The sequence below is a fragment of the Sceloporus occidentalis genome, unplaced genomic scaffold, assembly GCF_023333645.1.
Source record: "Sceloporus occidentalis isolate IW3139 unplaced genomic scaffold, rSceOcc1.0.p SCAF_1, whole genome shotgun sequence".
Taxonomy (NCBI): Eukaryota; Metazoa; Chordata; class Lepidosauria; order Squamata; family Phrynosomatidae; genus Sceloporus; species Sceloporus occidentalis.
The window spans coordinates 144,317,415-144,334,566 of NW_028316981.1; the positions used below are offsets into that span (position 1 = coordinate 144,317,415).

At 42.0% G+C, this 17,152-nt stretch overlaps 1 long non-coding RNA gene across 1 annotated transcript in view; it reads left to right on the top strand.

Moving 5' to 3' along the window:
- The first annotated feature begins 677 nt into the window (after positions 1 to 677).
- The window catches only part of LOC149322355 (uncharacterized), a 146,027-nt gene continuing 129,552 nt past the window's right edge, over positions 678 to 17,152 (top strand). Inside the window, exon 1 of the long non-coding RNA XR_016282485.1 lies at positions 678 to 1,928. This is a non-coding gene — a long non-coding RNA (uncharacterized LOC149322355). The remainder of the gene's footprint in view (positions 1,929 to 17,152) is intronic.

A 17,152-nucleotide genomic window follows, 5' to 3' on the forward strand; every position in this document is an offset into this window, starting at 1 on the left:
ATAAATGATTGTGTGTAGGTATGTAAATGAATGTAATGTATGTAATGTATATATGTATATGTTTATGTTTATTTATAATGATTATTGTCTGTGTTTAATTTTGTTTAATATTTTAATAATAATTTTTTTAAAATTTGTGGCCATGGTTTTTTTTAAAAATGTTAATTTTTAAAAGTTAAAATTCAAAATTTAAAAATGAAATTTTAAATTTTAATTTTAAAAATTAAAAATGAACTTTAAATTTTAAATTTAAAAAAAAAAGCCCTACTAGGGCCTGTCCTTTCCCCTCCCACTGAGCCTCACCCCCCTCATGCCACCTCTTCAGCTTTTTAAAGAGACACAGGTGAAGGCCACAGCCCATTTCTGCCAAAATGCAGATGTTTGGGGAGCAAAGTGGTGTCAATGCCCCACCCCTCCCTGCACCCCTATTGAGCCCCCTGGCTGATTCCACCGACTAAGAGGGCTGCATCTCTGGCCACATCCATACATGGTAATTAGGGGGGGAGGTGCAATGGCCAGGGAGGACGAAAGAAACTACGACTCCCGTGATGCTCTCCGTCCAGGGCTGCCTTCGTCAGAGGTGCCGCCAGCTAAAGCCTATATAAAGGGAGGAATGGCTCAGGAGCTGGCAGTCTGGGGCGCTTTCTCTGCAGCGGGAGGCTCTTGGCGGAGGCTTTGCTGCTTTCGCTGCCTTCTTTTCGGATGCCTTGGGGGGGCTTTTCCTCCCCTTTTGGGGGCTGGAGGACTTTGGGAGACTCTCCTGGAAGGGAAGGAAGGAAGCTGGGGCTCAGAAACAGAGGGACCCACTGCCTTTCAGGGGGACATGGTCTCCTTCCAGGAGGAGGAGGACCAGGCACCCTAAAAGCAGAGGGCTTTCAAGAAGAAGGCTGAGGAGGAGATCATTTTGGAGGAGCAGCGCAGCATGGCTTTGCCTTGAGGAATAAAAGCCTGGCTCCAGCTAAAGCTGGGGAGCATGCCTTTGCATCTCTAGGAGCTTTGAAGAGGAGGCTAAAAGGAAGAGAAGAAAAAAGAACCCACTCAGAGGAATGGAAACGCATGCTTCCCATTGACTGCTCGAAATGGAGGACAGTGTGGGATGATGGCTCTTGGACAGAAGAAGAGCTAGCCTTGGCCTTTTCAGGAAGGAATTTTACAAAAGAAGTCTTGCCAAGATGAATCCATTGGACCAAATGCACCTGAGGAAGCAGGCTTTTAGTCTGGGAAAGCTCCTGCTGCCAACTTCTTTCTTGAGTCTCATTGAGTGCCACAGGATCTCTCTGCACCCCGATTCTTGGGACAGGAAGGTGGGAATGGAGGACGCGTCCGGGAAAAGGAGGACGTCCCTGGGCTGCTCTGTCTCTGGCATGCATCTGAGGAAATAGACAAGTTTAGTGGGAAGCTGAGGAAACTTCTTCCTTGCAGCTGGGCTCAAAGGGGCTGCAAGATCCCCGGCGAGTCTTGTCCTGAAAGGCTGGGCGGCGGAGGGAGGGCTCTCTATCGCCCTTCTTCTGGCCCTTCCTTTTTTCCCTCTCTTGAAGCCAGGACCAGCATCTCCCAGCCTGACCTGGATGGATGGCTCCCTTTTCCCTCCGGGATCAGGGTTCGTTTGAGCAGAGAAGCCCAGTGCTTGGGCGAGTCACACTCTCTCAGCCTCAAAGGAAAACAAAACGCCCTCTGAAGAAACCTGGGCAAGGAAACTCCAGGATTGGGTCGCCTTTACTTCACAACCAGGGATGGCGAGCGCTTCAGACTGTTAACTTTTTTGGGTGTGTGTGTGTGTGTTACACACAAGAGTTTCTTTCCCCCCTCCTTTTCTTGGTGGCCTTTTGGACGTCGCCTCTCCTGTCTGGATCTATAGAGGATGTCTCTGTGTGTATGATCCCTGCTGGGACCGTTTCTTCTTGCCTGCCTTCAGGGATGCACTCAAGGTAAGTCCCAGGTGGAGCAGGGCTGCATCCACACTGGAGGAATAACCCGGTTTGACACCCTCCAACTTTCCCTTCAGGAGGAATTACCAAATTGATCTCCGTTTTGAGCCTGGTTCAAGAGATGGATTTATCTTCATAGGAGTGTTTTTAGCCCAGGGTGGCCAGATGTCCTCCTTTCCCCAGGACCTTGGAGGGGTTTCCAAAGGGGCCTCCATTCTCAGCAGGAATGTGAATGTTTTCAATGCATTCTGTTTGCAGCTTGTGTTGTCATCTCCTCCTCCTTTTTTCTGAAGGGCCCTCCATTTTGTGGTGCCTTGTCCTCCTTGGCAGAGAGGACATCTGCTCACCCTGATCTGCGGGAAATGATCTGAGCCCTGCTTTATCCAGGAAAAAGCCCACCCTCCCTTGCCTTTGGCCCCCTCCCCTTTGTTGCTTTGGATTTAGGTTTAGGTTTTTTACTGTACATTTTTTCCATTTTCCCCCTAAAGTCTTGTGAGCCGCCTTGGGTCACTTCCTGGGAGAAAGGCGGCATAAAAAATGAAATAAATAAATAAATAAATACACTCCATGCTTGAGGTTTCAGTTGGCAGGAGGGCAGGGATGATGATGATGATGATGATGCCAGGTGGGCATGGATCTTCTTTTGTCTTGGGGGAAATAAAAAACCTTTTAAAATTTTTATTATTTACAAATATGATTGGCAAATCCATACATACCTTTGGACAAATATACACTATAACATATAGAACACCCAAAGGGAAAAAAAGAAATACACCTCTCAAATTCTATTATTTGTCATATCATATCATCCTAATTCATAATTCATACTTCCCCTAGTCTACAGACAGTAAATACACTTTGTTACATTATTTATATTCCACATAGTCTTGTAATTCCCTATAACCGTTTAGCGAATACTGTATCCTCAATTTTGTATCTACAGTAAATGTATGTTGTTGTTTATTACCACTGATATTTTCCACTTTCTATTTTATGCATTTACTATTCTGTCTTTTTATTGGGTATTCCTGCTTCTTTTTCTTTTTTTTACTATAATTTGGAAATAAAAAAGCCCAGCGATGCCCTCCGCAGCTTGGATCACAACAGGTTTAAAGCACTGGTTTTAGGGTTTAGACTGAGGCTTTCTGGGTTCCTTCAGGGATCTTGCCACAGGGCTGAGTTTCTCCTAAAAGAGCAAAAAGTTGGACATGGCTTTGTGTTGCAGGTACCTCTCCTGATGGGCACTGGGCCTGGCTGGCAGAGTCCTTGACTTTGTTGTCAGTGTTGAGCTGCATTGCACTGCAGAAACAATCTGGTTTGACACCACTTTAGGTCCACAGTGCACTGCAAAAATAATCCAGTTTGAGACTGCTTTAGCTGCCCTGGTTCAATGCTAACTGGCGTTTTGGGAGACGGCTAGCCATCTCTGTCAGAGAGCTCCAGTGCCACAACAAGCGACAGATCCCAGGATTCCCTAGCACTGAGCCAGGGCAGCTCAAGCAATCTCAGACTGGATTATTTCTACAGTGTGTTTTGGGCCTTTAATTGCCATGGCTTAATGCTGTGGAGTTCTGGGAACTGCAGTTTTGGCGGTTGTACAAAATTGTAATGGTAGAAATTTGTAATGGTACAAAGTGGTAGAATTTTGCAATTGTAGAATTGCAGTTCTTGGAATTGTTGTCTGGAGACAAACTATAATCCCCAGGAAACATCTAGGGGGTAGCTGTGTTGTCTATACAGCAAATACAATAGCATCCAAACAACTATACCTTTATGGACAGTTACATGTTGCAAGCTTTCAAAGTCACACTGGCTTCTTCATCAGGCAAACAGGAGAAAGAATCCCGAGGATTGCATAGCCTGGAGCCATGGCAGTTCAAGTGGCGTCAAGGTGGATTATTTCTGCACTGTGGATGCAGCTATTCTCTGGGAGTTAATGATTGGGGTCTGTCCTCTTCTCCCTTTCTCCCCAGTGTCTTATTTTGTGTGTCCTTTCCTCACATGGAGCTTAATGGTCTTTCTGTGCCTGTTCCTTTTTCATCCCTGGGGGTGCAGGTGCTGTTAACTCTGCTCTGTAACTTAACACCAGGCCTTTCCTCTCTGTTAATGGGCTCTAATGGTTGCTTTAGGCTCCTCTCTTCCCTATATAATCAGCCTTTGTTTTCAGGGCTCTGGCCAGCACATCCTCTTTCAGCCCACCCATCCCTCCCTGCCTGATCCCACTTAATTCAGCAGTTTCTTCCCACTAGGATATATTTTCATGTGCCTTCCAGCCAGGGTGTGGGAGCTGTGAATTTCTTTTCACCACTCCTCTGCACATCAGTGACTCACCTGCCCAAGTATCTAAGGCAGGGGTAGGCAACCTTTTTGAGCCGGGGGCCGGGTTGCTGTCCCTCAGACAACTGGGGGGCCGAAGCCAAAAAATAAATAATTAAATAATTTAAAAAAAAATTAAATAACTAAATAAACTAGGACAGATGTAAGACAACATTTTCAAATGGTGGACACTTTTAAAAAAAAATTGCTGATTCTTAAAAAAATGTTCATATAAATGCATGTTTCTGAGGCGTCTATAGACAATTGCCTCTCTTGGGCCTGCGCGCGAGAGGCCAAAGGCCCCGGCAGCAATCGGCGGCAGGACTGGGCTGGGGCCGGTCCCAAGGCCTTGCCGGGCCGCATCCGGCCCGCGGGCCGCAGGTTGCCTACCCCTGATCTAAGGTCAGGTAGCTTCTTACTTGGGAGCCCCACCAGCTCTGCTCCTGTCAAAAGACATATCCAGGTTAGTCTGTATCAGCACATGAAGGAAACTGGTTGCTCTGTTGAGATTCACTGAGGAAAGAAGGTTGAACGTAAGCTTTCCTTGGGGTGAGTTTGCACTGTAGAAATAATGCAGTTTGGCACCACTTTAAGTGCTGTAGCTCCATCCTATGGAGTCCTGGGATTTGTAACTTTACAGGGTCTTCAGCCTTCTCTGCCAAAGAGCGTCAGTCCATGGTGTCATGGTTTGAGAATTGCACTATGACGCTGGAGAGCAGACTTTGAAACCCCGCTCGGCCGTCAAAATCCACAGGGAGAACTCAGGCTAGTTGCAGGCTCTCAGCCTCAGAGGGTGGCAATGGCAAACTCCCTTTGAAGAAACTTGCGAAGAAAACCCTGTGATAGGTTTGCCTTAAGGTCGCCATAAGTCGGATACAACTTGCAAGCTAACAACACACACACGCCTCATGAAACTACACATCCCAGGATTCTGTAGGACGGATCCATGGCAGTTAAAGTGGTGTCAAACCTTATTATGTCTACAGTGTAGATGCATCCCAGGGTTCATCCTGTTTCACCCGATGCAGTTCTTTCCTGTGATGCTTTTCCTGTCCCCTCTTTGCTTCCATACTTGTAATGGGCAGCTGCTGTTTGGCCAAGGAGCCTCCACACTTTAACCTTCTCTTACACCTCTCATGGGAAGTGGTTGTGAATCTGGTGTCCAAGAATATATGTAACTGAGCGAGATTTCTGGGCTGAGCAATACAATGCCAGTTTTCCTTGGTTATAAGAGTATGTTGTTCCCTTGCCACCATTTTGCACCATTTGATACTAACTGATGCACTTCAGGTTCTAGTTCAGCACTTGCACCTGTGATCCTTGTCCATCTATTCTGCTTTTTCAAAGGCTAAACTAAGCATCTGTCATATATGCAATAACTTGGTTTTTTAAAAATATGTTTGCTGTTCCTGAGTGCATTTTATGCTCTTTTAAAGTGTACAATTTTGCCTTGAAGACAGTCATTGTGTTTGCCATGAGAAAGAGAGGTCCATTAGCTTAAACTGTGAGATGGCCATTTCAGGTTATATTCAGAGAACATCTGAACTGCCCCAAGTATTTCTGTGTAAATTCTTCTGTAGATCACATACATTTCATCTACCACCTTAAAGCTTGCAGGACTGACATTTCCATTGGTTTTCCAATCCCATGCTTTGGGGCTTTATGAAGAACCATTTGTTGTCAGTACTGTACAATATGCTAGGGCAGGCAATGTCAAAATGGCAATGACAGTGGGAGTGGGACTGTACTTTTTGTGTTGTTGGATTTCATTTCTTTCTTTTTGGTCCTCTACTTCATTTCCCATCATTCCTGGACATTAACCATGCTACTGCTGATGTTGCAGATTTTAGTCAAACAACATGTGGAAGACCACAGTTTACCTAAATGCCTGGCATAAGGAGTTGGGCATGCTGTGTTAAATGTGATTAAGCAGAAGCATTTGGGCCATGTATTTAGAGGGTGCTTTGGCCAGAGCCATCAGCTTGCCATTTAAACAAAGTATAACCTCCATGCCTAAATAAACATGCACAGCTGCATATGGAAAAATGGAATTTTTAGCACTTGAAAAATAGGGAAGACATGCATCCTATATTGCTGTAAAGGAGTCTTTGTTAGATTGTTAACTAATTCATAGTAGCAAAATCAGATTGTCATTTCTAAATACAGTAACTCACAGGAAATCTTGTAATGTGGTATTTTTTTTGGGGGGGGGGTGCTTTTTTGCCTCATGCCGTTGTGGAACTTGAATGAACTTGGCTGATACAAAAATTGATACATGCTCATCTTTCATTTATGTTTCATTTAAGTGAAGAATTACATCACTCTGGTCTTGACAGTGCTTGGTTATTAATAATGAACTATGGCAAATAGTTATCTCAAAAATATTTCTACTGAACATTTCCTGAAAGAAGGATATGTGAGATTACTTGGTAATGAGTACTTTGTATCATAATTTCACAAACTGGTACCCTCTAGATGTCTTGAATTATAATTCTTGCAGGCTTTGTTGATCAGGGATGATGGAAGTTATTGTCCAAAAGGCACTAGATTGAGGAAGGCTGCTTTGTATGCTGCCTCTTCCTATGCTTATACAAAAAGTAGAGGTGGTCCATAAGAAAAAATAGTCCAGAAGCAGGGGAAAGCCCAAATCTATATCAGCCTGATGCCTTTAAATACTGACATAGATTTTGGCTTTATCCCTGAAGTTAGTGCATAATGTATCTAGACAATTACAATTTAGCAACAGTGTCTACTAGAATGAGAGGGTTCCATGGTATACCTAGGTAGCACTAATTCATACATATCCTACTCTGTAACAGCATTAAGGTGGCAATTTTATACCACTAGGAGTATTTTTGAAATGGAACCTGAGCACTGGAGCTGGGTAACTTGGGCAAACAAAAAATTGCTTTCTATTCTCTAAAATATATATAATTATATAAAAATATATAATTTACTTGATTTTCACCCTGCCCTTCTAGGCCTTTTGACAACCTAACACTAAAAAAGTAGTTAAAATCTTACGTTACCTAAAGCATTTAAATCACAGATCTGCAAATCACAGGCTAATAAATCTAAGATTTAAAATGCCTAAAAGAATAAATTACACATAATTTATTGAAAATTCCATAAAAGCAATACAAACACTAGCAGTTAACAGTTAATTTTGTGCATTATTTGTCCAAAGCCTGTATGAACAATAATGCTTTTAAGTAGCGCCTGAAAAATAAAATTGAAACTGCTAGTTTCTAAGGAAAGGGAGTTTCACAGTTGAGGTGTCACTACCACATAAGCTATACTATGCACAGAAACCTGGTTAGCTGCACTGCTCTGGGACACCATCCATAAAGCTTCCCCAGTTGATCTTAAATTCTGAATGGATCAATATTGGCTCAGGCCAGCTTTGAAGTAGATGAAAGGCCTGAACTGTTCGGGGCTTAAACACCTTGAATTTACAGTGGTTCTTTGGCAGCCAATGCAGAACAGGTGCCATATTTTCAGACTTTGCTGGTCATGCAGCAGCCCTTTGGACCAGCTGCAGACTCCATGCCATTGTTACAGAAAGAATAATAGAATCATAGAGTTGGAAGAGGACTCAAGGGCCATCCAGTCCTACCCCCTGCCTTGTAGGAATACACAATCAAATCACCCTCAACAGATGACCATCCAGCCCTGTTTAAAAACCTCCAAAGAAGAAGGCTCTACCACTCTCCTAGGCCTTTGTTGTCAGGAATTTCTTCTAAAGCCCTCCCCTTCCCTAGAAGGTTATCAGAGCATGGACTACTGCAGCCAGATCATCCTAGTGCAGGAATAACTGTAGCTGTTGGAATAAACCTAAACTACCATAAATGCGCCTCACCCCAGGCAACCTGGTCTTCCAGTGACAGATTGGGTGAATAAGTGCTTCAAGCTACATACCTGCTCTGCCAGACAGACAACTACACCATCTGTTATACCAGTGTAAAATGTCACATCATTGTCTTGTAGCACATCTTTTTCTAAAATTGCAACTGTCACACAATGTACATTTTATTCTATCTGCACTCTTCTCTTGGCAGTTCACCCCCCCACCAAATTCTTAAAGTAAAAACAAACCAACCCCACACATATAAACCCCCAGAACTGTCCCATATCTTACATTTTTTGAAAATCTCATTTTTAAATACTCTGCTTGTGGAAAGATTTACAACTACAGTTAAGCCCTCCTTATCTATAGATTTTTTTGTATCCATGGATTCAAGCATCCATAGTTTGAAAATATTTTTAAAATACATACGTTCCTAAAAGCAAAGTTTGATTTAGCTATTTTATACAATCTTACTGTGCCATTGTATTTGATAGGACTTGAATATCCATGGATTTTGGTATCCAGGCGATCCTGGAACCAAATCCCAGTGGATAACAAGGGCCCACTTTCATTGTCTGCTGCATCACACAGTGCTATAAACTGTGATGTCCTTGACCCACACTATGTGTAAATGTCAATGTGTGTATATACAATGTGGTCTAATCATCACCCACAGTTTAACACAGAACCAAAAAAATGTCTATTCCAGAATCGGATGTAGAATCTTTTCATAATCTGCATCTAAAAAGGGTGCATTCTTAAAAAAAAAAAAGAATGACACACTTTCATTGAGGCATCATGTGTATTGGCTGCTAGATGCCTTCAACTGTATGTAACCAAGCCCCAAAATAGCTATACAGTGATATGTGGAAGTTGTTCAGCTTTTTTAGCCTTCCTTTTAAATCTAAGCTCTATATCATGTGTGAGTATTATGGGTAAAATCAGTAAAATGTGAAAGAATGTTTGTCAATTGATACCTTTTACACACTTCCAATACCAAACCCATTGAAAACCTCAGAGGCACAGAAATCATAGCTCTGATTATTTTGGCTGGCTGTTCATGAGTTCAGTGTAAATGAATAAAACTCTTGGCTTTCTTGCTTGAAGGGATGGACCTGATAATTAGTCACACTATACTTCAGCAAAGAAAGTTAAGAGTGTGTGCAAGCATGCTTTGGGAAGATGCTTGACCTTGTCTGTGAAAGTTTTAGCCTCTCAAAACTATTTTAGAATTTTTTGCATAGCACGCCCTTGTAAAAAATTGAGTTTGTGTAGCCGAATAGCAGCAAGTAGAATGCTTCTAATGCGCTGTAGGATAGGAATAAATATTTTACTGATATTAGAGGGTGTTGTCCAAGATCCTCTTCATCCAGGAACTGTCCTGTGTGAAAGAATAGAGCAAGAAAGATGGGAGAGAATACAATAATTGGAGAAATGTTAAGCCTTCAGTGTGAACTTGTATTGTTTAGCAGAAGCAGCAGTAGTAAACCTAGTAGCTCAAAGAAAGCATGGAAGAATATGTTTTTAACTGCCCTCAAGTCAACTTCAACTCATGACAATCTTTGGATAAGACATCTCCAAGACCTCCTGTCACCATTGCTCTACTCAGGTTCTCCAGCCCTGTGTCCTCCCTGATCGAGTCTAACCATCTGGCACGTGTTCTTCCTCTTTTTCTGCTGCCTTCCAGAAACATCTCTTTCTTTTCTCATGTTCTCATAAAGTAGGACAGCCTCAGTTTAGTCAACTTGGTTTCCAGAGTGAGTTTAGGTTTCACCTTTTATAGAATCCATTCATTTGTCTTCTTGGCCATCCATGGTATTCTCAGTACTTTTCTCCAGGACCACAATGAAGAATATGCTAATCTTCTATCTTCCCTCTTTTTTACTTTTTTGAAGTTTCCTTTCAACTGTTGTGGTTTTATCAATAGTGTTACACGGGGAATCAGTACATGGCAAGGAAGCTAAACTCTTATGCCACATGAACCAGAGTGCTTTAGTTAAGCTAATAATGCCATAGCTACAATCTGTCAAGTCAAGAGCAATGGCCCAGGCAATGATGCTAGCAAATAACTTCTTGTCAGGCTGTTTAAAAACCTGAGCATTGCTCTGAGAAGCATTCATGTAATTCACGTTTGAGGCAGGATCCTTAATGGATATCTGGATGTGAAATGAAATTCACAGTTGGATAGTAGCTTTATGACAATCAACCAAAATGCCACAGAAGCATACAAGTATTTAGAGTTCCCCAGAACAGTTTATTAGGCTTAGTGATTGGAGAAGGGGAAAGAAAAAGAAAAGTCCTTAGATTTTGTGGCCATGGGGTCTTTTGTTAAACTTTGTCCCAGAGATGGAGATTGCAGACCAAATGAATCACTGGTATATGTGTAGGTATTAGGTGACACTTAGCAGTGCATACTCAATGATCACTCTCTGTTCCAGAAGACACAGGCCTTGGGTCTGGGCAGTATTACTGATTCTCACTACTTATCCTCTCCATCTGAGCCTTCTAACACGTGAAAGATTGTGTGAAGGGAGATCACACAATAAGATCCATGTTATTGTGGGCACATGATTTATCTTTTGTAACAAACATTTGCTGTGGCACTCAAAAATCTTTAGTTCTAAGCATTCAAGGGAACAAGACTTTACTGTGTGTAAGAGTACAGTCCAGACACGGAACTAGAACATAACCATACAGATACGATGGGGCTTTATTCTCCTCCTCACCACAGTCCACTCCACCACCAGAAAATCTGTTTGGGAGGGCTTCATAGGATCTGCTTCATGCCCTCCAGAGGAAAACTCTTAGTTTGTTACGGAAAAGGGAATTTCACCTTCTCAGGTCCAACAGATGGAAACAGTTCCTTCAGTGGAACAATATGGTTTTATCAAATGAGCAGGCCAATTGGAAGAGAAATTTGTTTTGAATGGGGGATTTCTGTTTCATACTGGCAGCTCAGCCTTTTTGAAGCTAGGCTTCCAAAATTCAAATAACAGACTAAATCAAAGTAAGAAATGTTAAATCAGAAGGGATGGATTTGGGAATGTATTTTGAAAAGTATAAAGCTGTGATTATTATAAGAAATGTTATGCTTGTTGGCTATAGTGTATTAAAATTAATAAAAAATATTAAAAAAAACCAAAACCCCAAAAAACCAAAAATAGTTTGGATAGTGGGATAATCCACAGTTAAAATTTTAAAAAGTCAAACATTCCACTGTGCTCACTCCAGGTATGCCGCTTTCTATATATCTCATTACACTCATACCACAGCTTTGACTTAAGTAACCAGTGTCTAGAAATGTAACCAGTACACTGAAATGTAACCAGTACCAGCTAGAAAGGGTTGTAAAAATTAGGTCTTGAATAGTAATCCCGATTTAAAGAGGATGCACTGCACACTCCTGTATTGGATTGTACCACATAATGGATCTTGTATATGACATTCCCCTCCAAATGTATTCTTTTTGTAAGCCTTGTGTCTGCAGCTTTGAAAGAAGGCTAACCCACAGGTCTTCTGTTGTAGCAGAGAGGTACTGAATTCCACTTAAAACAGGAGCACACTATGTCAGAAGTATTTTATGCTTGAGGTTTTGGAAAAGGTGTATTCGACTAATGTTCAATCTTTACTTCCTTGGTGTAGCCATTTCACTGATAGCTAGGACATTCTGCAAGACTCCTAATGACCTCTGAACTTATTCGTTTTGGGTGCACAATAAGCAGTCTCCTACATTCCTCTCCAAAAGCACATGAAGCTTCCACATGCATGCTTGACACTGACTGATTTGCATCACATGACAACTTGAGTGGACCTTCACAGCTTAACTTCAGGTTAACATGGCAATCCAGCATGCTAGACTTCTTAATGGAATTTGCTTAAACATTGGTCAGGGTCGCTCTGGCTGGTTCACACATACATCATGATACAGCTAAATGAGTATTAAATTCTGTCTGGTAGCCATGGCTTACTCAAAGAAATTCTGTACAAAAATTTGTATTTGAGATTACTAGCTTCTTACCAGAACTAGAATCCATAGGCTTCTTTGCGGTGATTATTCACTTGTTTTACACCTGTACTTTCAGATGTGCCATGAATCTCTACCCACTTCCTTCTCAATGCTGCTTATCTAGAAATGTGTTCAATGACATAGTTTAAAAGGGATGCTAATAATCAAAGATGGACGCTGTGTTGTCAGGAGTCACTGTAGATTAGTGTCCTAAATCAGCTTTCTCTCTGGCTTTGGTATTTGCTATCACAGCCTGTGAACAATGTGTCAAAGCATTTCTTTGTCTCTGGCGCTGTCTTACAAAGTGATTGCTGTGGACTGCGACCTGCATTCCAAGCTGCTTCCCTGGTGTTATGACTGTAATATGGTGCATGGCTGGTAATCCTGAGCCAATTTGGAGGAGAAGAGGAAAGGGCCCTTGATTCTGAATCCATGCACAACTTTCTTTGCTAAAGAAGATTAGGAAAGTGGAAATTAGATTTATTGGGTTCATTTATAGACTGTTTGGTGTGATTTCTCTTTATCTCCCATTTCTCTCTCCCCCTTTTCTTTTTTGTTGTGGCTTTCACATATAATGTCTTAGGGATGATGTTTGTGAGGCATCTTTTATCTCACTCTAGGAAAAAGGTGGCATGTAAATGAAATGGAATGAATGAATGAAGAAATACAATGGGCCTGCTGTATCAGCAGGCTATTCACCCACAGATTGGAGGTCTTGTGGATTGTCCCACCCCATATTAGTCAATGGTGGCATGTGCATGCATCTTAGCCAGTATGGGTGCATGTGCACATCACCACCCATTGACTAATATGGGCTTAAGCGTTTTGGTTTCCCCCCCTTGTGGGAGGTGGAGATTGGGGGGGGGGGACAGAACCAAACCCTTGTGGATGGGAAATGTGCACTGTAAAAATAATGGCCAGAATCATAGAATCGTATAATTGGAAGAGACCACAAGGGCCATGTAATCCAACCCCTGTCATGCAGGAATACACAACTGAAGCACCCCCGACAGATGACCATCCAGCCCCTGTTTAAAAACCTCCTAAGAAGGAGATACCATCACACGCAGATAATTCACTAAGGCAGTTAGGAATGCATAACCTAGAGTTACACATTCATGATTGTTTTATATTCATGACCCCTAGATATTCACTAATTTATGGAATATGTAGGGACTATGAAAATCCCCCAGTCCTGACTTACCAGGCAGCAGTGGCTGCAACTAATGGGTTTGTTCCCCTGTTGATCAGGAAGCAGATCACTGATGTTCACACCCCTCTTCAGTGTGTGTGTGTGCATCAACTGATTTGATGCAAGAATTCTAATTTGGCACTGTGTATATTTCTAGGGAAACATAGTGGTCCACTGTGGCTTCCTTTTCAAGTCTGTCTCAACCAGAACAAAGCTCATGTTTGTAACAGAGGAGCATAAACCTCTTTCATTCTCTCTCATGTGCTACAGTGGCTTGAAGTTTGTATGAGCTTTGTGACTGAGAAGATTTTGAGCCAATATCGCTAATAATCAATTGTGCCAAAGTGCTTACAATTATTTATATACCAAGAGGCTGGAGTGCAGGTACACATAGTTCTCCCAACACTTAGATTAAACTAAAGGGCCTAAATACCCTAAAGGCACCAGATACTGTCTGATCTTGGAAGCTAAGCAGAATCAGCCCTCTTTAGTACTTGGATGGGAGACCACCAACAAAAACAGATGTTGCAGGCCACATTTCAGAGGAAGGAACTAGAAAAACCATCTCTGAGTATCCCATGCCTAAGAAAACCCTTCAAATTGATGGAGTTGCCATGACAGGTGACTTTAAAGGACACATAAGTGGCTCAAGATCAGCTAGTGAACTTTTCAGCTGTGTATGTGTGTTGGTGGGAAGGAGGTGAACCATGTGTACCGTCCTATTCCAATGCAGACTAACCTTGTATTCACCACTATGACACTCTGCCAGTTTACTGGACTATAATCACATCATCCCAGGCTGTTTTAGTCCAATATACCAGGGACCATCAGGCTGAAGAAACCATTGCTTTATCCAAAACACCCTGTCTTTTTGCTGTCCTATCATTTATCATGATAGCATTAATTATTGTTGATCTTATTTAGCACATTCATGTCCTAAATAGCAGAAGCTAAAAGACTTGTTGAATGTACATTGTGCAATAAAGAGGTGGAAACTTTTGCGCTCTCCAGATGTTTGGTGCTACAACTCCTATAATGATTTGCCATGTTGGATGGCAATGTGGGGATCATAAGCCAAAACATCTGGAAGAATAAATGTTCACCATCCTGGCTGTAGTTCAAAGATCAAATTAATATTCTGATCATTTTCTGCAGTATGCACCAATATAACTGAGGCAAATTTGGGTACGAAACAAAGTAATCAGTAATCTCTGTTCCACTTGTCTGTTCAATTCAGCTTCAGATAGAAAAAAAATCTAACTAATACTAAGTTTGTGATCAAGGTATATGACTTGTTGCCTTGTCCTTTATTTTGTTTATCAGTATTAAATTGAAGATAAAAACTATTTCCAAGTTGTGTTTGATGGTCTTGCTTTCCAAGTAGGAAGTATTAGAGCTATATCTCTAATCTGACAAATCTTGCATATTCAAAAGGGATGAAACCCAGTCTTTGTATTGTCTGGTGTGCACAAAATAGAACTGAAAATTGCCTTAAATTTAGTTTTTAAGCAGTTACCTTAGCAGGGATTATTAATAATCTGAGATGTACTCTGAGCAAAAAAGGCCACTGTACATAAAGTTAATAATGTCAATGTCAAGTTGAAGGCTTTCACAGCCAGCATCCATAGTTTTTTGTGGGCTTTTTCAGGCTATGAGGCCGTGTTCTAGAAGAAGCCTGGAAAAACCCACAAAAGACTATCAGTAATGTCAGCTGGCCTGGAACAGAATAGAATTTTTTGCCTTGGAGTCAGTGCTGGTCTAATACAATTTGCTATTTGAAGTGAAGCCCAAATGTTTCTTTACCTCTGGAGGAAAAAAAATCATGCTATAATACTCTGACAGCAGCCTTCATCTTTCCTTCCACCTAATACTTTCTAAGGCTTCAGTCATGTGTACTCTTACCTCATATTGATATAAGACTTGGGCAGCCTGTATACTGCTTTCTGTCTTCTTCCCCTCCTTTGCATCTTGCCATCTCCTTCAAAGTCTGGCAAAGACACTCACTAGGAGGACTGGCCCAAGGCATCATGTTATCTGACGCAAAGGACAAGATTGTGCCCTGCCTTGTTGTTGTTATTGTTTTTGTCATTGTATGCCTTCTGGTTATTTCTGATTTATGGTGATCCTAAGGTGAATCTACCATGGGCTTTTTTTTTCCAGAGGAGTTTTTGCCTTCCTCTGAAGCTAAGAGAATGTGACTTTCCCATGGTCATCCACTGGGTTTCCAAGGCTGAGTGGGGATGTGATCCCTGGTCTCCCAGAGTCCTAGTCATGCTCTCAAACCACTACGCTACACTGGCTCTCATAATTCCTTAAGCAGAAGCCAACTGACCTGGTGGTTGGCAGGGTATGATACTACATCCCAATTCAGCATGCTGGGTTGAGGTGGGACAAGACGTATGCAGTGTTGCTCTCTCATTGATAGCAATGGCTTGGGAGTTCAGGTGGAGCAGCTGAGCTGCCATGACTTCTCAGCTGAGCCAGTTGCCTCTCTCTGCCTAATAGTAGGGCTGGCCTTGTGACAAGTCCAAAGGAGAATAGAGGAGGGCCCTACAGGGGAGAGTTAAGTTTTCAGTTTAAGGTATGGAAATGTCCCAGACTGTTACTTAGTGGTGGCACGTAAGAGGTTATAACACAACTCCACAGTTTAATAGGCAAGTCATAATACAGCTGCAAATAGTGCCTGAAATGTTTCAACTAACCTTCAAATAACTAGCTGAAACATTTTAAGAAACCTTCACTGTGCAAGGAGTCCTACTTTTCCTTGTTAAAACATTTTCCCCTCCCCCAAATTATACTCTTAATACTGTGGTTGAGGAGAAGATAGTTGTGATGTTTCAAATACATTTGCTCAGCTGTGGTGTTGGTATAAGTGTGCACATATGTGTATAAGTGATTGAGTCCATGTGTATCATTAAATAAATATTATAAAATGACAATAGTGGGTAATGATAATGTTGGGTCACGCTGGCCATGTCTGATTCTTGCACTCTGTTCTCAGCAAAAACACATCGCTGTAGCCAGGGAACATTTTTATGGAGAAGACAATAAATTTATGAACTTCCCCACATTCTTCTCAAGACAGCCTTTAAAACTGTCTTAGCAAGGGGCTATTCTCCTCCTTGAAAATCCATCCTTCTAGCATAATGGGAAACTAAGCACCTTCTCCAGTTGAAGGGGCCACCTGCCTGTTTTGAATTTTGAGGACAATATTGGATTTGCTCACAGCTGGAAGTGGGATTATTTCTCCATTAATGCTCCCCAGAGCCTCTCATCCTACTTCTTACATATTTCAAGTAGGTTCAGTTTTTAGAGAGGGTGATTCCTTGTGAACACACAGTCCAGGGGGGTAAGGAGGGTAGAAATCTTCTCATTTAGAATCATGAATGAAATTCTTTTTTCTTCTCTTCCCCCTCCTCTCGGTCTCCCTTCATGCTTCCTAAAAATGTATGGGGAAAAAAGCCCTCTTTTATAACTCATTCAATTGTTTCTTCTTTTTAAAAGTAAAGATGAAATCCTTCTAAAGGAAAGGAGGGAAATGTCGTCCCTTCTCCCCCCTCTTGCCATTGCCTTTCAGCACTTGGTGTCTTTAAGGCCTTGGTCTATTGTAAACCCAGGACAGAGACCCTTCTGTGAGGACTGCTTGGGATCTCTTCACTGGATACCCCCCTCCTGCCTCATCTCAACAAGCCCCCCATTCTCTTCTGAAGAGGGTCCCTCTGTCTAACGCCAAGTAACTCTTAGGGGAACATTTATCCTCAGGCACTTTGCTCACAAAGCTCCCTGGAGTGTCAAATAAACTCTGGTTCAGACCCACAAAAAAGAGGACGGAGGGTTGGTGGCAGGAGGGGGGAGAGGGAAAA